The 27,805-nt window shown below is 41.9% G+C and overlaps 2 pseudogenes; both read left to right on the top strand.

The window, feature by feature from the left end:
* The first annotated feature begins 1,207 nt into the window (after positions 1–1,207).
* Positions 1,208–3,555, top strand: LOC100138394 (protein DDI1 homolog 2-like; annotated as a pseudogene).
* On the top strand, positions 3,350–5,602 carry LOC100139054 (regulatory solute carrier protein family 1 member 1-like; annotated as a pseudogene).
* Positions 5,603–27,805: the final 22,203 nt, after the last annotated feature.

The raw sequence follows: 27,805 nt of genomic DNA, 5'->3' as shown, positions 1-27,805 counted from the left end.
ATGGGGAGAGGAAAGGAAGTGCCCCAATCCTCCCGTAAACCCTAGGGGAGCAGGCATATTTCTCAAAATTAACAGGTGACTTTTTCAGTCTGGTCAACTTTTGGAAACTGATTGGATTTTATTATGATCATCACTGTCATCAACCAGTGAGTTTCCTTTTACTGAGGTATAGTTATGCACTGCGCATTTATTACCTCATTAATCCTTACAACAACTCTACAAGCTAGGCATTTTCATCACAATCTAAGACCCCACAGCTCACGGCAGGAACTAATCATCTAACCCGTGGTTACCTAATTCTCAAGTCCCAAAGCACAATACACAATCTGGAGTGAAATGTGGCCTCAGAGCATCCTCCAAAGCTCTAATGTTCTTTATCCTGCACCTACATCCCTAGGATTCTTGCTCAAATGATACAAGATTCAACAAATACCAAATGATAATACATATACTTGTTTCTCAGTATTTTCCCATTATTTCCTGGTATTGCATCCTGTCCATGTACTTAAAAAACTTAAAAACATATAGCAGGGATGCTTGTGTTAATAAACTTTTCTTTGCTTCGTATTTTTCGTTTGTTGAAAACCTTTTAAAGATTTTCATTTTTCTGCAAGTCCAGTGTAATAGAGGGAATCCAGCTCTTTGCCATAATTCAACACCTAAAAGGGTGTTGGCACATCAGACATTTAATAACTATTTAAAATGAATTAATCAATGCAGTTGACATTTTTGTGCAAGAGCAAATGATTAATTTTGATGAAATTAAAATGTTTAATTTTTATGACATGCAATTTATCAATTTTTCCTTTAATTTTTTTTCAGTTGAATTTTTAATTTTTATTTAAAGTTTTGTTTGTTTATTTAGTTTTTGGTCTCACAGCTTGTGAGATCTTAGTTCCCCACCAGGGATAGAACCAGGAAAACTCAGCAGTGAGTGTGCTAAGCCCTAACCTCTGAACTGCCAGAGAATTCCCCTTTCATGGCTAATTTTTTGTGTGCTAAATCTAAGAAATCTTGGCCTTACCTAATTTTGGTCACAAAATTTCTCTATGCTTTCTTCTAGAAGTTGTATAGTATTATAGAAGTTTTTATAGTATTAACTTTTACATTTAGGCCTATGATCCATTTAATTGACATTGTTTTTTATTATTAAGATTTGTGTAGAGATTAGGGTCAGCTCTCTAAATGCATCTTCAGGGGCTCCGCAATGAAGAAGCAGGTGAAACCGTTTATAAGAGTATGGTTATAGAGATTTTCATGGCGGTCCGCTGGTTTAGACTGGCAGCCCTTTCCAAGGCAAGAGGTGTGTGTTGAATCTCTGGTCCAGTAGCTAAGATCCCACATGCAGCAGAAGCAATACTGTCGCAAATTCAATAAAGACTTTTTTTTTTAAGGTTGCTTAAATGTATAAGAGAGGAGAGAGAGTTGGAAGATAAAGGAGGGGAGCACCCTTTCTTAGGGGAAAGACTGAAATGATAACTATGACATTGGCATGAGAGATTATGGTCTAAAGGTTGTTGTTCCAGGATAATCTCTCATGCCAATGTCATAGTTATCATTTCAGTCTTTCCCCTAAGAAAGGGTGCTCCCCTCCTTTATCTTCTAACTCTCTCTCCTCTCTTATACATAAGTCCAGAAAAAGAAAACTCCAGTGTCTCTGTTTCAGAAGAACAACGTCAAAAACCAGAAAAGGAAGTATGAGTCGATACTTTGCACGCTTCATCTACTTAACCAGATAACAGCCCTGAGCAGCAGTCTTTCAAGTAAAACCTCGAGCGGCTTCACAGGCGGGTGGTGGCGACCCCGCTTGCCAAGGGAGTCACCGAGCTACCTCAGGGAGTCACGGAGCGACCGTAAGGGAGGGGAGCAACTATCGGGCGAGCGGGCGCCTGGGCCGCTGCCTGCAGCACCAGCCTGGCCCCGCCGCCGCCCTGACGTCCCGACGCCCAGCCGAGACAGCGCCCAACAGAGCCGGATCCACCAGGGCCAGGCTGCTCACCGTGTACTGTGTGCAGAGGGTCTTCCTCGAGGTGACATTTTCCCTCCAGGTCGACGCCGACTTGCAGCTGCACACCTCCCGCGCTGTGCGGGCGGAATCCGACGTCCTTGCAGCTGAGAGACAGACCGTCTGCTAAAGACCTCACAGACCACCACGGGTCATGGGCTGCTTAAGGCTTACAAGATGGCGGCGCTGGGGTTTCATGGCAGAAGGAGAAAGCAGACCCTGGACCTCCGGTGCAGTTCCCGCACTTACCCAACAGACTCCATCGTCTGTCAATACGCTTTCTTCAAAGGAATACAACTGGATACTTTCAATCAACAGTACTTCCTAGAGTGAGAGGTGTGAAGAGAGAGGTGGGTATGGGGAGGTATGCTAAGAGCCATTTTATTTTGAGGTACTTGTTTTTTATAGCCTATTTTACTTACATGGATGAAAGACTCACCTCTTAAAATAAAATCAACCTTCAAGGAAAAAAAATTAAAACCCAAAACCCAAAATTCCCATAGCGCCAGCTACAAGGAGCCCAGCAGTCCCACTCATCTCTTGGAGAAATAGCTTCAGGGTTTGGGCAATCCAGCCTTGCTCTGAGACCTGTTGCTTGCCAATCCCCTCTGAGCTGTCTTTGCTGAAGCAACACAATCCACCCCTGGCAGATGCTCTGCTCAGAGAAGATCTTGAGAAATTTTCTAGGGTCCTAATGGAGCCACAAGGAGAGAGCAAGAAAGGATTTGTCTCTTTTCTGTGGACCCTTATAATTTTGAAACTCAGGCAGAAATAGAAGATACAAGGTAATAGCACATTGAAGAAAACATGGCAATAACTATGGAAGAGGCTCTGGAAAGTTTGGGCTGAGTAATGATGCTTTGTATTAACTGCGAAGTGAATGGACATCCTGTGAAATTGTTGGTTGACTCAGGTGCCCAGAGGATTATGACGGACCAAGCTCCTGCAGAAAGCTGTAATATAATGAGGCTGGTGGACTATTGGTGGGCAGGGATGGCCAAAGGAATGGGCTCCCAGAAGATTATTGGAACGGTACATCTAGTTCAGGTTCAAAAGGAAGCAGATTTCCTGGCTTGTTCCTTCTCTATACTTTAGGAAGAGCCTGTAGACATGCTTCCAGGACTGGATATGTTGAAATGGCATTGATGTTCCATTGACCTCAAGAAAAATGTACTCATGATGAGGACTACAGGCTCACAGACCATCTTCCTTCCTGAGGGAGAGTTACCAGAGTGTACCCCGTTGGCATATGGGGCCAGGTAAGAGGCCAGAGGAGATTGCAGACCAAGAATTAGCAGAAGCCCTTCAGAAATCCATAGAAGATGCAGAGTGTCAGAATCCATAATGCATAAATATAGTATGTGTGAACTGCAGCTGGAGTGGGCCCCAGACCAGAGGAAAAAAGCAGTAAAGGAACTCACTGGGAATATCAATGCATTTAACCATCAAGCCCATCCTCCCCGACAGAGACTTGTGACTGGTAATTCTTAAGTCTTACTGATTCTGTCTCTGCCTTAGTCTGCGCCCCCCCATCAAGCCCAGTGACCCAGACAGCATTGAACCTAAAGTTGTGAAGACATTGAAGGCCTCAGCTGAATTCCAGATAACCCTCAGAAATGAAAGAACATCTTCCTCTACAGGACCTTACTGATTGTGCTTCTTCATCAGACAATGCTCCAGCAAACCAGAGTACAGCTATTCCTTTTCAGAATTTACTCAAAAGAAGCCGTTGGTGCAGATGACCTAGAGAAATCTGCCGAAAGCAGCATGTGTGTGGTCACTCACTCAGTTGTGTTTGGCTTTTTGTGACCCCATGGACTGTAGCCGACCATGCTCCTCTGTCCACCGGATTATCCCATTAGAATACCAGAGTGGGGTTTCCTCCTTCAGTTGATCTTCCAGACCTAGAGAACGAACCCACATCTCCTGCAGATTCTATACCCGGAGCCACCTGGGAAGCTGAAGAAACACCCAGGGCCTCATCATCTCCACACAAGACAGAAAGCTAGTTTATCTGTCACAACTACTAGGAAGCAAGAACTCCAGAGGCTTATAGGTGAAAACGATTGGCATCCAGAATATCAGTACCTGAGTCACGTAAATAGCCTTCAGCCCCATGAAGAACCAAGGAATGAACAGCATGGGGTACACAACAAGATGTTTCACATGATGGAGAACATCTTTGTAACACAGAAGACCTCGAACTTCTTGAAGAAAGGTAACAGAATCAACAAGAAGTGTTTGTTTGGAAACTACAGTGAAAGGAGACAGGCTAAGAAAAAGAATTTTAGCAGCAGGATGCTTTGGCTCCTCAAATTCAGAAACTCTTATGTAAATAGATACAGTAGAACAATCCCTAGTTGCTATGCTTAATTCAGCAGGCAATCAGAATACTAATGTCAAGAACATTGGTGTATCTGATCTCACCTTAGATAGTCCCTTGATGGAAGTAGAAATGTAACCCTTCCTCTGAAACTTTGAGTAAGTTCATTTCCATTCAGGATGTACAGCTTCCAGAAAATAATGTTGAACAAATGAATATAAGTCTCTTTAAGTCTCTGTGGCAGTTAGCCCTCTGTGGAGTCAACGAGGGCTATCTATAACAGCAGCCTTGAAGGAACTAAATGAATGTTTGGTCTTTTGTAGTAAACCAGCTTCAGAAAATGCATCTGAAGATGTTATCTGTCAATCAGAGACAGTAACTGAGGGCCACACAGATATTAAAGACCTTTCTGAAAGATGGTCCCCAAATGAGCATCTTATAGCTACCCAGAGTGATCAGTGTTCACAAGTCTCCTTTCATTAGGCCATATCTGTGAAGACAGAAGAATTAACAGACACTTCAGCTGGAGTAGAAGATGTAGAAAATATTAACTTCAGGGGTCCAGGTGATGACCTGGTAACTGATAAGGAAGGTGTCCCCAAGTCTAGGGAATTGATAAATGAGAGCAGTTCTGTCACTCTGAAAGTGAAAGTGAAGTTGCTCAGTCATGTCTGACTCTTTGTGACCCCGTGGACTGTAGCCCACCAGGTTCCTCCCTCCACGGGATTCTCCAGGCAAGAATACTGGAGTGGGTTGCCATTTCCTTTTCCAGGGGACCTTCCTGACCCAGGGATCGAACCCAGGTCTCCTGAATTGCAGGCAGACACTTTAACCTCTGAGCCACCAGGGAAGCCCTCTGTCACTCTAGCCTTAGCTAAAATATCTAATCAGCTACACTGCATCTTAGGGATAGAAATTTCACCCAGAGTTTTAGCAAGTGAGGAGGATGCCCTCAATCAAGCTCTTGAGCAAACTGAGTCATCATCCAGGTTCATATTGGTTAAAGATTTAGATCAGGGCACACAGAATCCAGTGGCAGACAGGCCTGAGACCAGAGAAAATGTTCTGAAGCTGCAGAGCCACTTCTGAAATTTGAACCTCCTCCCAGTCATGCATCACGTCCTTCCTTTCTTGCACCATTAATTTTTCCTGCTGCAGACGTTGACCAGATTCTCTGTGCTGGCTATCTTTTGCAGGAAGTTCTTGGTGCTTTGCTCTCAGATGGTGGAAATGCAGACTTTGCACTTCTTGTTTGCTGTCAGAGAGTATTGTAGTTTCTGCATAACCTTGGAAAAGTGAGCTAGACATTACTTCATTCCCTTAAAAAAGCTATAACATTCACATCCATATTCACTGTTTATACAGTATATGTAAAACCAGCAAGCAGAATGTTGAGCCAGATTTCTTTATTTTTTGGCCCAAGTACTCTGATTTCTTGTCTTATGAATTTGTCTATTCTATTTGTTAAAATCTGGGTCTTCAAAAATGTATTGGCACTTATGTGCATACAAAAGCTTTTTATTATCATTAAGATGATGTATTCTGGAATAAAACTGATGCAAAACTGATGAAAATATTATATATTTTCCTTTGCAGGGTAGCACTGTGGTAGAGAATCTGGCTGCCAATGCAGGAGACACAAGAGATGCAAATTTGATCCCTGGTTCAGGAAGATTCCTCTGGAGAAGGAAATGGCAACCCACTCCAGTATGCTTGCCTGGAGAATTCCATGGACCAAGGAAGCTGGTAGGTTACGGTCCATAGCGTTGCAAAGAGTCAGACATGACTGAACACACACACACACACACACACATATATAGCATAAAAAGTAAAAATAAAATAAACCCTATCTTGTCTGAAAAATGATCTACCCAGTGCTCAAGAAACAGATGGACCACCAATAGGAAGTTGAAGCCTATGGCTGGGAAGGGCAGAGAGGTCAAGGACCCGCTATTCTGGTCAGCCTCTAACTGTTTTGACTTTGAGCTGTGATACCTACCTGAACAAGATCTCTCTGTTTAGGGACTTTATTGGGGGTGGGGGTAAGTCATGGGAAGGGGATGTGCTGAGAAGGATCTTGTCCTCTGAATTCATACAGCTCCTGAGAAGACTTGATTTCATGGCCAGAATGGCAACCAAGGTTTCTGTCTGCTCACAATTCCAGTTGCACATTTATACCATATTTTTAGTGGTGCTAGTAGTAAATAACCCACCTGCCAACGCAGGTGTAAGAGATGCAGGTTCCATTCCTGGGTCGGGACGATTCCCTGGAGGAGGGCACAACAACCCACTCCAGTATCCTTGCTTGGAGAGGGTGGGCCACGTTCCATAGGGTCACAAAGAATCGGACACAGTTGGAGTATCTTAGCATGCATGCACCATATTTTTATTTCTCTGATATTCTGGAAAAGACTCAACAAAAGGATATGGACTTTGTTAGATCTTCATTAGATATATGGGGAAACATTTGCTTCTCACACTTGGGCTTGTATTCTTTATTGTTTGTTTCACATATTCATGCTCAGGATCACTCTACTGGCAGGAAGGACATCCCCTGACTTCAAATCCCACTTACCTGTTGGCCAGAATCCAATCCAAGTGTTCATCTGTGAATCCAACTACTCAGGCATTCTTAGTGATCTCTTTTTTTCCTAGTCAATAAAGAGCTCTAATAACCAGAAGTAACCAGGAGCTCTAATAACCAGAAATAACCAGGAGTTGGAGAGATGCTGTGTGTATATAGAAAAATGTGACACAACTCATACCTATCAAGGAGCTTCCAGCCTAGTGAAGGAGTCAGATGCATCAACAGCTTATTATAACACTGCTGTGAGAAGGATGTGCACAGGCAACTGTGGAAGCACCAAGGTTGGGCATCTGTACAGACCAGGCTGGTATGTACAGGGAAGACCAGAGTATGTAGTATGGAGTCATGGAAGATTTTCTGGAGGAGGTAATAGCTTTTGTTGAGTTTTGAGATTAACTTGGTCTAGACTATCAATGGGGTGGTTTCAAGCAAAACTGTTAAAATCACAGAGTTGTGAGATGGCATGGGAAATCCAGAGAACTTCAGATAGTTTTGCAGCCATACACAGCCCCTCTTAGCTCACTTTTTCAAAACAGTTTTTTAAAATTTCTTTTTTTGGCTGCGCTAGGTCTTCTTTGCAGTACACAGGCTCCTTTAGTTTTGGAGCTCAGGCTCTCGAGTGTGCAGGCTCAGTACTTGCGATGCCTATGCTTAGTTGTCCTGTGGCATATGGGACCTTAGTTCCCGTACCAAGGATCAAACCCACCACCCCTGCACTGGGAGACAGATTCTTAACCACTGGACCACCAGGGAAGTTCCCTAAATTAAAAAAAAAAAATTTTTTTTTACAACAGGTCTTTGTTGGTTATCTATTTTAAATACAGCAGTGTGTACATGTCAATTCCAAACTCCCAAACTATCCCTTTCTCTCACCCTTCTCCCCTGGTAATCATAAATTCGTTTTCTAAGTCTGCGAGTGTTTCTGTTTTGTAAATAAGTTCATTTGTATCATTTTTTTAGATTCCTCAAATAAGCTATGTCATATGCTCTTTGTCTTTCTTTGTCTTTCTTACCTCACTTACTATGATAATCTCCAGGTTCATCCATGTTGCTACAGATGGCATCAGTTCATTCTTTTTAATGGCTGAGTAATATTCCACTGTGTATATATACCACATCTTCTTTATTCATTCATCTGTAAATGGGCATTTAGGTTTCAGCTCATTTGTAACTGCTTTCCTTCAACTTTCTTCAGAGGAAACTAGGAGGGCTCTCTGATGGCAACATGCAATTCCTCATCTCAATTGTCCCAAGCAAGTCTATTTCTTGGCCCCTGACTCAGTTCAACAAAATTGTGGAGAAATTTAGAAATCTACTGTTACTTACACAGCTCCCTCTGTGTGTGTGTGTGTGTGTGTGTGTAGGGGGGGATATTACTCCCTCTTCTTAGCAGTTTATCATAGGGTCTCACATAATGTCCACTCCTTGAGGACTTCGGACAATTCTATTCTCTATACTTGGCTTGATTTATAGTGATGTGTTAGAAAGCCTTACAGCTTAGCTCCCTAAGGGGACTAGTCACCCTTAAGACAGCTCCAAGAGTGACTGGGATGTAAAATATAAGAGAGGTGGCATGAAATGTAACTAGATGGAATATGAGTGGGAAATCTTTGACAGTAGACAGAGCGGCAAAAGGAATATCAGGCTGTTGCCATATAAACTGAGCCACACAGATAAAAATTTGCTTATTCTTTGAGCAATTATCCCTAATTGCTCTAGGGTACAAGCCGTTCCATCCTACTGAATGATACATACATTATCTGAGGGCAAAAAAAGTGAAAGTGTTAGTTGCTCAGTCATGTCTGACTCTGCGACCCCATGAACTATAGCCCACAGTCCTGCCTAATTTAATTTCCATGGTGTCCACTATGATTCCACACACATGTTGAAGCACAAAGAAAGTAGTATAAAATATGCTGGTTGGTGGATTTGTATGGGCTACCAAGAAAGGTTGCATAGACTTTTAGAAAGGGATCTCTTGCATTGTATAGAGTCAGATTCTTAAATGGCAGGGAGGAGTAGAGATTGTATATTTATCTGGAGTCTAAGATCCTCTCCACTTACTCCAGCCTATTCAAAATGGCTGGATTTCTCTCAGTTTTCCACTCTCTGCCACTGGAAGGCAGCATCATTTCCGTTTGCCTCTGGGACAAGGATTCTCTCTGTATCCATCCCATCATACATAGTATGGTCATAAATACATAATACACACAAAAATATGTATTCTACCAGCACAAACAGGCACCTGAAGCTTTGACCTCGATTGACTGGGAAAATGTTACCTGGTGTTCCGGCCAACTGGCCCCAAAGCTCATACAATGCTTTGACCTCCAGTGCTCCCTGAAGGAGCTGCCCAGATGGAAACTGCTTTCTGTGAAGCTGAATGGTAGATTAATTCTGAAAGCCACAGTTGGAAAGCTCAAACATTACAGAATCCTATATTGAATACACAGGGTTTAGATGGGGTTGATGGTCTTTTCCTGTTGAGTTTTATGCAACCCTGGGCCCCTAGGGAATTTCCACAGAACATCAGTTCAGAGCATGCTGGCCCCGTGTGTTGTAGCTTTCTGTTTATTTCTTAGTGGTTGCAATATAATGGCACTTGTGCTTATGCCAGTAGTCTGAAACCCTTTAGAAAACTAGAAATATAATGCCCTATCCTGCATTGCAGGCAGATTCTTTACCATCTGAGCCACCAGGGAAGCCCAGATTAAGAAGCCAAAGTATTTTCCAAGCATATTTTTCTCAAGGCCCATGTTTTCAAGTTTGCCTCTGCCTTTGGTGATGGTGAAACTCAAGGAAAGCTGTTTAATTTGATCATTATTGTCAGTGTGCCAATTAAGCAGTGTCAGGGTGTCTCGGGCTGTCCTGGAAAAGATTTGTCAATCAGTTTAGCAGAACTTCTCAAAGCTTGTGACATCAGAGGAGTTCAGCTTATTTCTGAGTCACAAGATGGGATGGCCAAGACCAAGGACATGGTCAGCCTCACTCAGACATACAGCTTCCATCAAAGTCAAGTCTTGGGCTGGCCTCTTGCTTAAGCGTCTTTTCTTTTTTATTTTCAGGGGGCAATCTTATTTCCCTTATTTTACTTATGATTTTAATTGAAACATAGTGGATTCACAATATTATATTAGTTTCAGGTTACAGTATAGTGATTCAATATTTTATACTCCTTTTAAAGTTATTACAAATTAATGGCTACATATCCCTGTCCTGAACAATATATCTTTGTTGCTGCTTAAGCTTCTTTAAGGAAGATTTGCTTTGACAGGTGACTAGTGTGAAGACCAAGGTTATAAACTACTACATATAAGTAGGGAGCACAGACCATGCAAAGTTATATAGGAAGGTATTCAGCTTTTCTTCCTTTTAGCTTTACTGAAGGCTCTCCAGCATTTTCAAAGGCAAAGTCAGCACTGTTCCTTTCACAAACATGTATTGAGCCTGAACTCTGGCCAGGGCCAGGACACAAGGGAATATGAGAGCTGGAGAGAGGATTTGGCCATCACACCTGTTGCAGATGGGCTTGCACTGGGCTAAGGGTCATGGCCAAAGACAAGTCTTTACCATGTGACATGTTCATGAGAATAAATAATAAAAAGTAAGTGAAATATTACTTTTAAAAAGGAAATAAACATTAAACAAATGGAAACTTTGACTGATTTTTGAGCTACTATTATAATGGAAGAGTCACAATGTGTATCATAAAAGACATGATTATAATGTACACAGTTACCACCCAAATAATATAGGTATTTTCTAATTTCCTATGAGAATGCAGAAGAAGGAGTTATTGACAAGAGTTTAACTTTCTTCCTGCAGAGAATTTGCAACACTAAAGATAGAGAAAGCCTGGTGGAATCACCAACCAGAAAGACAATGGCCTTGATTCATTCACTCAGCAAATATTTAGAGTACTTACCATATGTTGACTAGATGGACCTTTGTTGGCAAAGTAATGTCTCTGCTCTTTAATATGCTATCTAGGTTGGTCATAATTTTTCTTCCAAGGAGCAAGCATCTTTTAATTTCATGGCTGCAATCACCATCTGCAGTGATTTTTGGAGCCCCCCAAAATAAAGTCTATCACTGTTTCCATTGTTTCCCCATCTATTTGCCATGAAGTGATGGGACCAGATGCCATGACCTTCGTTTTCTGAATGTTGAATTTTAAGCCAACTTTTTGACTCTCCTCTTTCACTTTCATCAAGAGGCTCTTTAGTTCTTCTTCGCTTTCTGTTGTAAGAGTGGTGTCGTCTGCCTATCTGAGGTTATTGATATTTCTCCTGGCAGTCTTCATTCCAGCTTGTGCTTCATCCAGTTTAGTATTTCTCATGGTGTACTCTGCATATAAGTTAAATAAGCAGGGTGACAATATACAGCCTTGACGTACTCCTTTCCCAATTTGGAACCAGTCAGTTGTTCCATGTCCGGTTCTAACTGTTGCTTCCTGACCTGCATACAGATTTCTCAAGAGACAGGTCAGGTGGTCTGGTATTCCCACTCTTTAAGAATTTTCCACAGTTTGTTGTGATCCATGCAGTCAAAGGCTTTGGCATAGTCAATAAAGCAAAAGTTGATGTTTTTCTGGAACTCTCTTCCTTTTTCGATGATCCATTGGATGTTGGCAATTTGATCTCTGGTTCCTCTGCCTTTTCTAAATCCAGCTTGAACATCTGGAAGTTCACTGTTCACATACTGTTGAAGTCTGGCTTGGAGAAGTTTGAGCATTACTTTACAAGTGTGTGAGATGAGTGCAGTTGTACAGTACTTTGAGCATTCTTTGCATTGTCTTTCTTTGGGATTGGAATGAAAACTGACCTTTTCCAGTTCTGTGGCCATTGCTGAGTTTTCCAAATTTGCTGGCATATTGAGTGAAGCACTTTCACAGCATCGTCTTTTAGGATTTGAAATAGCTCAACTGGAAATCCATCACCTCTACTAGCTTTGTTCGTATTGATGTTTCCTAAGGCCCACTTGACTTCACCTTCCAGGATGTCTGGTTCTAGGTGAGTGATCACACCATCGCAGTTATCTGGGTCATTAAGATCTTTTTTGTATAATTCTTCTGTGTATTCTCGCCACCTCTTCTTAATATCTTCTGCTTCTGTTAGATCCATACAATTTCTGCCCTTTATTGAGCTCATCTTTGCATGAAATATCCCCTTGGTATCTCTAATTTTCTTGAAGAGATTTCTAGTCTTTCCCATTCTATTGTTTTCATCTATTTTTTTGCATTGATCACCAAGGAAGCCTTTCTTATCTCTCCTTGCTATTCTTTGAAACTCTGCTTTCAAATGGATATATCTTTCCTTTTCTCCTTTGCCTTTCACTTCTCTTCTTTTCACAGCTATTTGCAAGGCCTCCTCAGACAACCATTTTGCCTTTTTGCATTTCTTTTTCTTGGGGATGGTCTTGATCACTGCCTCCTGTACAATGTCACGAACCTCCATCCATAGTTCTTCAGGCACTCTATAAGATCTAATCCCTTGAATCTACTTGTCACTTCCACTGTATAATCGCATAGGTTTTGATTTAGGTCATACCTGAATGGTCTAGTGGTTTTTCCTACTTTCTTCAATTTAAGTCTGAATTTGGCAATAAGGAGTTCATGATCTGAGCCACAGTCAGCTCCCGGTCTTGTTTTTGCTGACTGTATAGAGCTTCTCCATCTTCAGCTGCAAAGAATATAATCAATCTGATTTCTGCATTAACCATCTGGTGATGTCCATGTGTAGAGTTTTCTCTTGTGTTGTTGGAAGAAGGTGTTTGCTATTACCAGTACATTCTCTTGGCAAAACTCCATTAGCCTTTGCCCTGCTTCATTTTGTACTCCAAGGCCAAATTTGCTTGTTACTTCAGATATTTGTTGAGTTCCTACTTTTGCATTCCAGTCCCCTATAATGAAAAGGACATCTTTTTTGGGGTGTTAGTTCTAGAAGGTCTTATAGGTCTTCATAGAACGATTCAGCTTCAGCTTCTTCAGCATTACTGGTCAGGGCATTGACTTGGATTACTGTGATATTGAATGGTTTGCCTTGGAAATGAACAGAGATCATCCTGTCGTTTTTGGGTTACATCAATTAACAAAAGAGAAGAAGATTCCTACCCTTATATTCTAGCAAAGAAAACAGACAATGATCAATAAAAGCACTTCCTCTCTTTAATCTTTTTATTTATTTACTAAATTTTTTAATCGAAAAAATAATTGATTTACAGTGTATTAATTTCTGCTGTACAGTAAAGTGATTCAGTTATATTTATATGTGTGTGTGTATTACACACACTCTTTTTTCATATTCTTTTCCATTATGGTTTATCACAGCATGTTGAATATAGTCACCTGTGCTATACGATAGGACCTTCTTGTTTGTCCATTCTATACATAATAGTTTGCATTTGCTGATTTCCACCTCCACTCCATCCCTCCTCCAAGCCCCTCCCCATTGGCATTCACAAGTCTATTCTCTCTGAGAATCTTTTGAGTCTTTTTCTGTTTCATAGATAGGCTCATTTGTGTCGTATTTTAGATTCCACATATAAGTGAAATAATATGATATTTGTCACTCTTTTTCTGACTTACTGCACTTAGTATGATCATCTCTAGTTCCATCCATGTTGCTGCAAATGGCATTATTTCCTTCTTTTTTATGGCTGAATGGAATTCCATATGTGGCGCACCCTCCTTATCTACTCATCTGTCAACGAACATTCAGGTTGTTTCCTTGGCTATTGTGAACAGTGCAAAAATACTTCCTCTTAAGTAACAGGGAGAAATCTAATTGGTTTTTTGTTGCCATCAGCTACTAGAAACCATAAGACATTATAGCTCTTGATCCTGAAGTCTCATTGTTGGATCCTGTAGAATCCAACAATGTGTTACAATGATAATTGCCCCAAATAGATCCTAGAGACAGTTTTAAAATCAATGTGGGCCAGTGGTGTGCTGGTAAATGCTTAACAATCGGCTCTCAGAAATAAATAATAAAAGCAATTAAGTCCCCATTTGTAGCATTTTTCATTTTTTAATTTTTGTGGTAGAAATACTCTAACTATAACCATTTCAAATTAACATGATATATCACTAAACACAGCTTTGGGGAAAAAAAATATGTACAATGACCCTTAAGAACCAGTGCAACCTTACTCCAGCACACCACTGATTGCAGGCTCATAGGGTAATGAAAGGGACCTCAAAGTCTATGAATAAATATTTCTTGCTCGTGGTGTATTGCCATCAATTCTGACAGAGGTGTCACAAGTGAATTGCTACAAATACCATATTTCCTTAAATCGCCTCATTGACTCAACAAAATCTTTTGAGGGGGACAGAAATAGAAACATTAAACATATTTGTTTTATTTACTAACTAGAGCACATACAGTACTTAAAGTTTCTTTTTATTTATTTTGACCATGGGCAGTTATGCAGAGCATTGTAGTGAGAAGCTGTTATTTTGGGAGAGCTTTACTGCTTTTGCAGATTTAATATTGACCTTGAATTTGAGATACATTAAAGAGTATCTGGGTTTGGTCTATATTTCTTATTGGGTTAAGCATATATTTTGTTTTCTTAATTAAGTTATGTATTGAGGATCATTAAACAGTTCCTCTCGAAAATCAGCCAGGAGATTTTGTCAGACCCGTGTCTGAGTCCTTTCATGAAGGGTAAGTCATTTACACCAAATTATTCCACCTGGGTGTTTGTTGTCTCTGATTTCACTGTGTGTGTTTATCCAACAAAATGAAACCCTACTCGGGTCTAAAGCACACTTGGTTGTTCCTTTAATAAAAACTGTGCAAGAGTGCTCACTCCTCTTCTGACAAAATTTGATTCACTTCTGAAGGTGTCTGCCTGAACTTATACACTAGGAACTTTTTCATTTCAAGGCTGAAATGTGAGGTAACATCTTGGTGAAATTTTCAACAATTTTTAGACAACCATATTAAGTAAAATTCAAAAAAGCACCTAATATAGTATAACTTTGGAATTGTGGGATAAAAGTAAAAATATGAAGACATAATACAGCTACAAAAACAACCTTTGACTAGTAAAAAATTAATATTCATTGAGTTAGGTGTCAACGTTTATGAGAGATGCATTGTTGTTGGCTGTCAAGATGGAAGAAGACAGCCACAAGCCAAGGAATGTGGGTAGCATCTAGACACTAGGAAAGGTAAGGAAACAGTCTCCCTTCAAGCCTCTGGAAGGATCGCAGGCCTGGTGACAGCTTGATCTTAGCCTGGTGAGACCCATATCTGATTTCTAACCTATGGAACTGCAAGATAATAAATTTATGTTGTTTTAAGCCACTAGTTTTGTGGTAACTCATTACAGCTGCCATAGGAAACGAATGCCCATGTGCTTCTCTACACTTTCCAGCCTCTCTCGCAGAGAGAGTGTAAGTGGGGCTGTGAGACTAGTTCCGGCTCTTAGAATAGGAGTAGATGTGTGATTTGCACCCTAACTAGGCAACATGCCACAATCTCTCTTTCTGCTGGTTGGACAGCCAAATCCAGAGAGCCAAATATTTAGGGTTCCAAGGAAGCTCCAACGGAGGGCAGAGCCATTGTTTGCAAGGAACCTTCAATCTGAAGTTAGCATATGGAAGGGTATTTGTTGTCTAAGAGGGCTGACCTAACCAAGCACATGAGGGCTGATTCCCCAGAGTCCCCAGAGATCATTCTTCTTGCAGCAGAGCTTCTCCTAATCTAACTCCAGAATCTCCAAGTCAGAGATTCTGGAATTTTTTTTTAAAGAATTTGATACTTGAGTTTTTTTTTTTTTTTTTTTTAAGATTGAACTCTTCTAAATGGGCAGTCAGAACCTTGTTGGGCATCCTTAAGCTTTTTTTGTAATTTAGTGTTTTAAAAATTTCACATAGCACCTGCTGCTGCTAAGTCACTTCAGTCGTGTCCGACTCTGTGCGACCCCATAGACGGCAGCCCACCAGGCTCCCCCGTCCCTGGGATTCTCCAGGCAAGAACATTGGAGTGGGTTGCCATTTCCTTCTCCAATGCATGAAAGTGAAAAGTGAAAGTGAAGTCACTCAGTCGTATCTGACTCTTAGCAACCCCATGGACTGCAGCCTACCAGGCCCCTCCATCCATGGGATTTTCCAGGCAAGAGTACGGGAGTGGGGTGCCATTGCCTTCTCCGTCACATAGTACCTGGAGAGCCTTATAATAAAATTTCCACACCTAGGGCTTGTGAAGGTCTTAAACCTGTTCTGCTTTCTAGGCCATGGAGGCACCCACAGCCTCACAGTATGGACAGACAGATCACTGGTCTCTTACAGGTTCTTCTTGCCCTTTCTATGAATTTCTACTTTTGTTCAGAGATTTTTTTTATTTCTTAGAATATGTACCTCACCCCCTCCTTCAAGCTCAGCTCAATCCTTTTTGTTGCAAGAAGGCTTTCTAGATTCTCCAAGGAATATGAATTTTCTTCTTCTACGATTCCCTGTATTCTTTCATCAAACTTATTACATTTGTACCTGTCCTCTCTCCCTCCGTACACACACTAGCACATAATAAAATGTTGAAGGAGGAAACAGAACAAGCTCTATCTTGAAAGCAGGACTCCATCTTGGGGATGACTGGACTTTGAGCTGCTAAGTCACTTCAGTGTTAGTGACTTCAGTCTGACTCTGTGCGACCCCATAGATGGCAGCCCACCGGGCTCCCCCATCCCTGGGATTTTCCAGGCAAGAACACTGGAGTGGGTTGCCATTTCCTTCTCCAATGCGTGAAAGTGAAAAGTGAAAGTGAAGTCACTCAGTCATGTCCGACCCTCAGCGACCCCATGGACTGCAGCCTACCAGGCTCCTCCATCCATGGGATTTTCCAGACAAGAATACTGGAGTGAGGTGCCATTACCTTCTCTGGGACTTTGAGCTATATGCCCAGTATCTATGGAAACAACATACCAACTGGAAAACCAGGCCCCCAGAAAGGAGAGCCCCAGGGCTCTCCATCCCTAAAAGAATACCCTAATTATCTGTGTAACCGAATAGAATCATATGCTTATTGGGGTATGGCCACAAGTCTATTGACAATTGTCCACTGTTAACTACCTAGGCTTAAGGCTTATGAGTCATGGGTTAACTTTGATTGTATCTTTCTTTTTCCTTTGTTCAGACTAGTTTCAGGGAATTTGGGGGAGGGGGGTTTGGGCACGTTCACTTAGGGTATATAAGGTTTTCACAAAACTGGTCGGGGTCCTTGGCTAAGAGGAGACTCTGCCTTGGGCCTGCCCATGTAATAAACTGCACTCCACTATTTTCATTGTCCTTCTGAGTGAGTTTGTTTCCCAGAACATGTGGCTACAACAATGTAGCTTCTAGAAGGCAGGTAGTATCCCATATTTCCTGTTGTCACCATAACAGTGCTCTAAATGTTAGTGCACAGTGCAGTAAATGTTCAGTGCATTTATAAATTTTAGCAAAACCATCTGTGGCCGGTGGGACAGATTTGTTTTGTTTGTTTGTTTACCAGACTAGATCATGTAGTGTGTTTTAAATTATCCTGTAGGATTGCTCCATTTATATGAGGCAAAGTCTCCATGGTGTACCTTGTTCATCCACCAAAAAATAATCTGAATGCTTACTCTAAACCAGGCACTGTGTGTGCAGGCTGGGCACCATGTACTCTGTGTCACTATCATATGTCATCAGCTAGGACAGCTGCAAACCACATACAGAGTGGTACCTACTACATGCCAGACTTTGTACAGCTGACCTACATCAGCCTGAGCCTCCAGCCAATCCTTCTCTTTCCAGGACTTCTTCCTTTTCAGGGAAGTCTAGCCTCCCAGCATCTGGGGATCAAACTGTTCTTTTGCTCATGTTTGTTTGCACATCAGGAATTTTTAATTTTAGGAACAGTTTGTCTCTCTGGCTCAGATCTCTGTGTTCCCATACCATTATTTATGATGTAACTAAGAATCTATTGTATAGAATTAAACTCAATTTCCATTTTGAAATTGTACAAGAGATCTATTCTTCCTAATATCTTATTATTTAAAATGCAAGAGGGATATGTAGGAGCTGTTTAGGCCCTGGAACTAATCCCGGTCTATTATTTCTCCATTTCTTTACAGCTCACTGAGAAGGGTGGAGGAGAATAGGAAAGGGGAGACTATTCTTTCATGAGTAATTGTTTGGCCAAGCTACACCATTGGGGAAGTAGCATTCAGAGGGTCCCCCCAGGGGCAGGGCTGGCTGTGTCCGGTTGTGATGAATGGTGCACACTGGGAGGTGGAATTTGTCCAACAACAGGAAAAGCCTAATAGGAGACGATGATTGTTAGAACATTTAGACACAGAGAATAGGATCCATGTCTATCGTATGTATTCTGTGTGCCAACACAATGCCTTGGCTTAGTAACTGCCACATAATATTTCAATGATGTTCAGTGAATGATTGAATGAATGAATGCCATATTCTTGCTTTATTCTCCAAACACTCTATAAAAATGGCATCTCATTCATGTCTTCTCTATAAATCAGAAATTTGATCGGGTATGCAGTTTATTCTTTTGGAATCATTTTGCTTAATTACAAAGACCTCAGGGTCTTGGGTAAGAAAAAAAGCACCAGTAATGCAGGTTAAATATAAGATACATGGGTTCAATCCCTGGGTTGGGAAGATCCCCTGGAGGAAGCCAGAGAAACTCACTTCAGTATCCTTGCCTGGAGAATCCCACAGACAGAGAAGCCTGGCGGACTGCAGACCATGGAGTCGCACAGAGTCAGACACAACTGAAGTGAATTAGCACAAGGGAAAGAGAATAGGATAGGATCTTTCTAGAGACTTTTCAAATAGTCTAGAGCCCCACTTCCCTGTATGGTTAGTTTCACTCTTCTAAGCCACCCTTCCAACATGTTGAAAGGTCTTATGAGGACCAGGATCAGCAGTATATGACAGTAGCTAAATGCTCTGCAGTCTACAACTCTGGGTTCTAGTCATTTAAGCACCCTGCCTTCAATTTCTCATCTGTAATGTGGGGGTGATAATAGTACCTATCTCATGAGATTACTATGAAGATTAATTTGTGTATTATTCACATGAAATACTCAGCCCAGCCCAGGGACAGAGTAAGGTCTGAACTGTAATTAGCTTAAAACACAGCACACAGAACATCACAGACATTTTTAAAAAACTTAATATTGGAGTATAGCAGAATAATAATGTTGTGATAGTTTCAGGTGAACAGCAAAGGCACTCAGCCAAACACATATGTATCCATTCTCCCCCAAAGTCCCTTCCCATCTAGGCTGCCACATAACACTGAGCAGAGTTCCGTGTGCTATACAGTAGGTCCTTGTTGGTTATCCATTTTAAATGCAGCGGTGTGTACATGTCCATCCCAAACTCCCTAACTGTCCCTACCCCGTGGCAACCATAAGTTCATTCTCTAAGTCTGTGAGTCTCTTTCTGTTTTGTAAGTTTATTTGTATCATTTCTTTTTAGATTTCATATATAAGGGATGAGAACATAACAGACATTTTTTGATTGCCTGACTGAAATGGGCTCTAGCTTGGAGAAAGTGGAACAAATTAGTATCAGACAGCTCATCAGGATTCCTTCTAAATCTGTAGTTCAAGCTTTTCTCTTGCCTTGGTTATTTCTCCAAATATGAGCAATTCAGGACTCTGCAACGAGGAAAATGGGTCTGTTTGCAGGAATAAGTTATAATTTAGGGAAGCTCTGTAAAGGGATAGTTTTCAGGGTTTGGCTCATTTTTGGCTAAATGCCTTAAAGAATTTGAAGAGTGTCTATGAGCTATTATTCCTCTTCATTGAGGCCCAGGTAAGAGGAGATGAGACTAAATGACAGCTGACACACCCCTGCTAGACAGGAAGAAATTCCTGGAAGCAATTTAGTTTCCTAAGGAGGGCAAGTGATACCCTTCTATGAAAAAAAATTAATGAACTTTATTGAGGTGTATTTTATATACAATAAAATGCATTCATCTATTGAGTGGAGCTCAATGAGTTTTAACAGATGAATGCATTCATATAACTAGCCACAATCCAAATATAACACATTTCCATTGCTCCAAAAAGTTCCCTCATTTCTTTTTTAGGGCCAGCCTTCCTGCATTTTGAGTCTCAGGCAATCACTGGTCCATTTTCTTTCACTATTTTGCCTGTTTCGGGATTTCACATGGAAGGAGTCACACAGTATGTACTCTTCTGTGTTTGGTGTCTTTTGTTCATCCATGTGTTTTTAATACCTGCCACTTATTCATTTTTGTTACTCAGAAATATTCTACTGTATGGATAGCTTCCTTCATCTATCTATTCACATGCAGATGAACATTTGCGTTGTTTCCAGGTTGTGATCATGATAAAGTTGCACTTGTGTACAAGTCTTTGTGTGTGTTTTCCAAAATGGCTGTGCCAATTTATAAATTTATATTCCCACCAACAGAGTATGAGAGTTTCAGTTTCTCCACATCCTCACCAGTGATTGGAATTTGTGGAAGACAAAATAATGGCCTCCCAAAGGTGTCCATGTCCTAATCCCCCAAACCTGTGAATATGACACCTTCCATGGTAAAAGGGACTTTGTAGCTAAGATGACTAAGTTAAGGATCTTGAGATAAGAAGGCCAGTGTAATCATAAGAATCATTTAAAGATGGAAGACAGGTAGAAGCATGAACTGGCAGATACAGAGGGAGAGCTAATATCTTCCGTTGCTTTGTCTTAAACACGTGGTTTATCCCACTCATTGGTGGTTGAGCTGAGCCTTTAAGCCAGGTTTGCCTAATTTATATGTACATTCACTCTGCCGCTCAATCTTCTCAAAGCAAGACACTCTCAGGACCCATTTCAGCAGAGAGATGATTGTGGGGTTTGCTGGATGACCTTGGGAAACTGGGGAGAGGGTGACAGAGGGAGCTGAGAAAGGAATTCTGGGGAACTTCCGGGATAACCAAGTTGAGTCATGCAAACCATCCCATGTAGCAAACCCTGGAAACCTCTTTCCATGTATTATTCTCAAAAGCAGCAGGGTGTACCATCCACGGGACAGCTCAAACATTACTCAGGAGTCTTCCGGCACTAAAATTGCTTGTGCAACTCAATTTTGCATTACTTTCAGTTGTAATTCAGAGACTTAGTATATGGCTTCCCTGATGGCTCAGACAGTAAAGAATCTGCCTGCAGGAGAACCTTTGTCTGATCCCTGGGTCAGAAAGATCCCCTGGAGAAGGGAATGGCCAATATTCTTGCCTGGAGAATTCTGTGGGCAGAGGAGACTGGTGGGCTACAGTCCATGAGGTTGCAAAGAGTCGGATGTGACTGAGCGACTAATGCTTTCACTTTACTTCAATGTTCATTTACTTTCTTTTCCTTCTTTCAGAAGATTAGAGGAGTGCTTATCATTTCAGTTTTGACCAATGGTTTAATGAGTAAAAAGGGGTAAACAAGTTAATTAAAAAAAAAAAAAAAAACTCTGAACAGAAATGCAAGGTGATGAATTTTTCAAGCATTGGAACATAGATGACAGTTAGTGCTGGGTCTGGATTCCATTTAAATGAAAAGGAATAAAGTTGAAAAAAAAAAAAATCCTTCAGTAGTTGTATGCCAAGGATTTCAGCAAAGACAAAACAGCCTGAAAGCACAGGATGAGTCATCAAATGTGTTTGTCAAGGCTTTTCCAGATAGTAAGGGCTGTACTTTTGTGCAGGGAGAATTTCTGTTTGCAGCTTGCTAGTAGCAGTCACCACACCAGTAGTTTTGTATTAGCTGCTCACCATCGAAAGCACTATGGACAAATGAGAATAACCATGGGGCAAAATTATTTTTAGCTGATTTACAGACATCCAGAAGGACCTGGAACCCCAAAGTTCATGGCGCTTCTGCCTGCCTCACTATGTCCATGGTCCTTGCTCCAAAAATCCATTCTCTCCTGCCTCAGCTCAACATCCATCTCACTGCTGCTGCTGCTGCTAAGTCGCTTCGGTAGTGTCCGACTCTGTGCAACCCCACAGACGGCAGCCCACCAGGATCCCCCGTCCCTGGGATTCTCCAGGCAAGAACACTGGAGTGGGTTGCCATTTCCTTCTCTAATGCATGAAAGTGAAAAGTGAAAGTGAAGTCACTCAGTCCTGTCCAACTCTTCGAAACCCCATGGACTGCAGCCTACCAGGCTCCTCTGTCCATGGGATTTTCCAGGCAAGAGTACTGGAGTAGGGTGCCATTGCCTTCTCCCATCTCTTACTGGTTTCATCATTATCAGAAATCCTTTCCAGAGACAATGCTAATTTTTCTCCAACGTGCAAATTCCCACAGGTATTTGGAGGAGAAAAGCAGCTTTCCATGAGAGTATATGTGTGTGTGTGTGTGTGTGTGTGTGTACACAGGGCAGAAGACAGGCAGGTGCACTGAGATGGGCAGATGAGCCACCACCCAGGAGCTCATTATATTTATTATGTAATTATTTATCAAGCATTTACCTCTGTACCAGGCACTATGCTAGGTGATATGGAAACCGTGGAGAATAAAATAGATGACTCATCTTTTTTCTGGACAATACCATTTAAAAACATTTTTTGTGAAAGCTAAAAAGTTAATTTGTGTCTATGAGAGCTTGATCTGAAATTGTGTGTTTGGAAAATGGTGTGACATATTTATTCCTATTTTTCACGTTTCACACGCCCTCATCTCCACCCTATTGCAGTCCTTATCTGACTTTGGTAGATCAGTCTGTCAGTAGATTAGAGAGCAGGGACCTGTGCATCATTTTCTATTTCCTTAAAATTTTTTGTCATTGACTTTTGCAGAGACAAGACTGAGGGCAGCCATGTCCCCAGTGGCAGAAACTGCAGAAACATCAGTCATAATATCTTATGGCCTGTATCATCTCTCATGTCTTTTTCAATAGGCTCAGGTTGTAAATTTTCTTAGACAATGCCATCTATTTATTTTAAAAACTTGAAAAAAAAAATCTCCAAATAATAGAGAGAGTGATGTGGATTCATGTAGGACAGAAGCTCTCAAAGCATCTCAGACCAGTGGTTTCCCTGAATCCGAGCGATCCCCATGTTATTCCGTTTTCACTCAGACGTTCCCTAACTCCATGGACTTGGTGCCAACAGTTGGGTCTTTTCCTGAGGTTCTAGCAGAGTCCAGATGAATATTCAATTAAATATGTCTTCCAGCCTCAGCCAGACCCTAAGTGCATCCAACCTTGTTCCACAAGCTAAGTGTCTCTCCTTTTCTCTCAAGATAATGCTTTCACATCTTCTCCATGCTCCTCATGGGGTTGAACCCTCAGTTTCCCCTTCACTCCCACATAACAGAAGGTGCGCTGAAGTAGTGGTAGTGTTAGTCACTCAGTCATGTTCGACTCTTTGTGACCCTGTGGACTGTAGCCCACTGGGGCCCTCTGTCCATGGGATTTCCCAGGCAAGAATACTGGGGTGGGTTGCCAGAAGGCGCACTGAAGTAGTCAGGTGAAAACGCCTTCAGCTTCCTGCCTGCCTCGTACCTTCCCTTTCCCTTTCCTTCCTATTCTGATGGAAGAGGTACCCGCTCAGTCTGAGAGAAGCTGTGCCTGAGTCCCGCCCCCTCTGGTCTGCTCAGGGACCTTGCACTGATCAGCCTCCTCTCTGCTGGCTTCTTTCCGCTGGTTTTTACACATACTCTATATATTTCTCCCATTAAAAAAAAAAAAAAAAAATCTCTGTCTACCCCACATAATCCTCCAGCTGCTGCCTTTTCTCTCTCCTCCTATTCATGCATTTACATTCTCAGCTCCTTCTAGCTCAGTCATGGGTCCCCAACCCCTAAGCCTGTGGCCTCTTAGGAACCCCACCACCACCCTACTCACCTCCTGGGCCAGCACAGCAGATGAGTGGAGGTGCTTCTCTCCATGGCTCGCTCACATTATTGCCTGAACCTCCCCAACCCCTCCACCTCCTCACCCTATCCATGGAAAAATTGTCTTCCATAAAACTGATCCCTGGTGCCAAAAAGGTTGGGGACTGCTGGCAGCCTATTGCAGTTTGACTTCTGTCTCCATTACTCCACTGAAACTGTTTTAGGTGTTAATCATACAAGGATGCAACTAATCTCTTCTTCCTCTGACACCTGGCTGCCCTTCAATCCTGCTCTCTGGGGCTAGGTTTTGGTTTTGTGTTTTTTTTAAAAATACCTTTTGGATGAATCTGGAATAGGTCCCTGGCTTTTCTGACCGCTCTTAAGTAATAAGAAACCCTCTTGTCATGCTGAGTTTCACAAACAACTCCATTTCCAATATTTAAATGCCGGGCCCAACTTTTATTTAAGGTTACATCTTGTTCCCTCCCTGAGTTCAGGGCAGCTCCAGGTGAGAAGCCACTTTGAGCAAGGGGACCATGTTTGGCTGTCCTTCTCTTCCTCTCCATCCCTTACTCCCAGACTTGAAAGCTACAGGCCCTAATCTCTGGAAGATTGGAGTAGGGAAGGAGGGAAGAGGTCAGGCTCAGGAAAGGTCTCAATTGGCTGACGATGATGGATCGCACTTGGTTTCCTTTGCACGCAGCATGTATGTATTTCAATCCGACTCTGTGTCAGGGCACTTGGTGGATTCTTTGAAGTCTTCATTGCAGGACTCTTTCTCCTGCTATTCCCTTGAATGGACAGGTACATCCTTTGGCTGGTCATTTAGTATCCCCAGCTCCTCTCCCCTCCAACAGGCTGTCCCAGGTGGAGTTTAAGAAACCCAGCAGGCTCTCTCTGATGGCCCACATTTGATTCAGGGAAGCCCTGATCAAGCCTTGGCTGTCACAAATCCTTGGAGTGCAAAGAGTCAAACGCAGCTGCTTCTCCTGGCCTTCCCACAGACCAGGATGCTCACAACCACAGCTTCTCTGCCTCAGGCATGTGACAGAGTCCTCTGTGCCCTACAAACTGCAGAAAACACATAATGAGCTTTCCAGGTGGTTCCATGCAAGTTCCTCTCGCTTGATTTAAATAAAACAAGGGGAAAGGACTTCCTTTTATCTCTCTACCTCCCTGTGACTGGCAGGACACAGATGACTCTTCAAAAAACTATCCCCTCTCTTAGCCTCTTTAAACATCTTGTATAAAGTGATCAGCTAATGGTCTAAAAAAATATCCGGACACCTCCTTCATACATCCAGTATAGGTATTTAGTGCACCATGGTGGAAAATGGGAGTCCCCTTTAACATTCTCTTGCAACCACATCTCGCCTTTATCTTATCTACCTGTAACCAGATCATATCTCCTGAAATTCAGAGGGAATAACATGAGCAAAGTAGACGCTGAAAATCCAGAGCACCTGAGTAGATGTCTAGAATTGACTGTGGCCGAAATCTAGGGCAGAGGAGAAGCCATCTTAGAGTGAACCTTTTGTTGAAATACTGCTTGGTGGCTTTTAACTCTGACACAGACTCATTTCTTGGATCCTCTGAGGCTTGCTCCTCCTCCAAGGCGACATGCTCCAGCCAGGGTGTGGTGACAGTTGCTGGAGAAGAAGCTCCACTGTGGGCTGTGTCAGGCTGGGCAGGGGCTAGGTGAAGCATGCAAAGGACTCCAATTTTGTCCTGTAGGACTCAGGGACTCTGGGGAGGTTTTTAAGCAGAGGAGCATTATAATCTGACCTGGGTGTAAGAAGGATGGTCCTGGCTGTGATGGCTTTACCTTTGCTTTATTAAGCCTGGGCACTTTTGTTTTTAACATTTGCTTGTGGGGACTGCAACAATCCCAGCGGACATTTTTTCTGTCCCCGACATGTCTTAGTTTGCATAACAAAGTTCCACAGACTGAGTGACTTAAAAACAGAAACTTATCTTCTCATAGTTTTGGAGACTGGAAGTTCAAGATCAGGGTGCCAGTATGGTTGGTTCATGGTGAGGGCTCTTTTTCTGGTTTGTAGACAAGTTACTTTCTCACTGTGTCCTCATGTAACCTTTGTTCGCTGCGTGCACGCAGAGAGAGAGCGCGTGCTCTGGTCTCGCATCCTCTTCTTTTAAGGACACTAATTATACCACTACTTTTGTGCCCTTATTTAACCTTAATTACTTCTGTCAAGGCCCTTTCTCCAAATACAGTTATACTGTTGGTGGGGGGTAGGGCTTCCACAAATGAAATTTGGAGGAGAAACAATCAGTCCATCACAATACCCAATAGATTTTTTAAAATAATTGGGAATATCCAGCTTTTAAAATGTTCCAGGGGCTTAAATGCAGTGCAGCCCCATGACATCAGTCAAGGTGCAATAATTAATCACCAGATAAACGCAAGATCTCTTTTAGTCCAGCTGTTGACCAACTTTGATTTTCTCCTTTAACCTGTCTTGACTATCAGTTTATCCCAGTTAAATCTGTGCTACTTGAATTTCCCCAGAAATTCCTATTTACTCTCCTCCATCTGACTCTGGGAGCTTAAGGTTTTTCCAGTGGTCATGTATGGATGTGAGAGTTGGACTGTGAAGAAAGCTGAACGCCGAAGAATTGATGCTTTTGAACTGTGGTGTTGGAGAAGACTCTTGAGAGTCCCTTGGACTGCAAGGAAATCCAACCAGTCCATTCTAAAGGAGATCAGCCCTGGGTGTTTTTTGGAAGGAATGATGCTAAAGCTGAAACTCCAGTACTTTGGCCACCTCATGCGAAGAGCTGACTCATTGGAAAAGACTCTGATACTGGGAGGGATTGGGGGCAGGAGGAAAAGGAGATGACAAAGGATGAGATGGCTGGATGGCATCACTGACTCGATGGACATGAGTTTGAGTGAACTCCGGGAGTTGGTGATGGACAGGGAGGCCTGGCGTGCTGTGATTCATGGGGTCACAAAGAGTTGGACATGACTGAGCAACTGATCTGATCTGATCTGATCTGACTCTGGGAGCTTATCAGGCCCAGAGTTCAAATTCTGACTTTGCAAGTGATCCCTATGAGTCCTGTGTCCTTTCCATCCCTGCTCCTGGAGCATCCCAAATTGCATCAGATGACCCTGTGCCTGGTCTATGGACATGAAATCTGTGGGAAAGCTGGCTGTCCTGTTCTGATGGGAAACAATTACTCATGAGTCTCTGTTCCCTGGTTGGCATATGCCACCTCAGAGGAGGAGCCACCCTATAGGACTCAAGAAAATTGAGTCTGTGTCAAAGTAAAAATAGCCAACCAGCATTTCCAATAGAATGTCATTATGAAGTGGATACATGTGGAAGTTAAGTAAGCAAGGGTGAAATAAATATTTTATAAATATTTTTATTTCAGTTATGTTAGTATATCCTGTTGGCTTTTTTTCTTTCTTATTCCCACCTTCTTCATTCATTCCCTCTCTTTCTCTTCCTTCCTTCCTTTCTTTCTTCTCTCTTTTTTTCTTTAAAAAAATAGTTTTGGTGGACTTTAAAAATAAGTTGCAATCTCTGCAATTTTTTTTAAAAATTTTCTTATTTTTTGGCCACACCACACAGCATGTGGGATCTTAGTTCCCAGACCAGGGCTTGAACCCAGGACCCGTGCAGTGGAAGCACAGAGTCTTAACCACTGGACCATCAGGTAAGTCCTAATCTCTGCAATTTCAATAGCAAACACTGGTTATGAATTATGAAGTACATTTGACCCATAATGAATTCTAAGATTTAGTCCTCCTGTCATTTTTTGTAAAATTTATTGAAAACAATAAATCATATGGCTATTTATTATTCATAAATAGCCATATGATTACACAAGCATACATTTCTATGGTAAGAAATTTGAAAAATTCAAATAAGCATAAAGATAAACTCACTTATAAACAGAAATAACCGTGGTGAACATAAACATTTGCCTGCCTTGTTTTTGGTCCATACATATAACGCATTCACCATTCGCTCATATTTCCAACAATTATTTATTGACCTCTCTCAAGGAACTTACCTTCTAGTG

Source organism: Bos taurus, chromosome 16, assembly GCF_002263795.3.
Source record: "Bos taurus isolate L1 Dominette 01449 registration number 42190680 breed Hereford chromosome 16, ARS-UCD2.0, whole genome shotgun sequence".
NCBI lineage: Eukaryota > Metazoa > Chordata > Mammalia > Artiodactyla > Bovidae > Bos > Bos taurus.
Note: the sequence above shows the minus strand (reverse complement) of the source record. Positions and strands in the feature narration are given on the sequence as shown.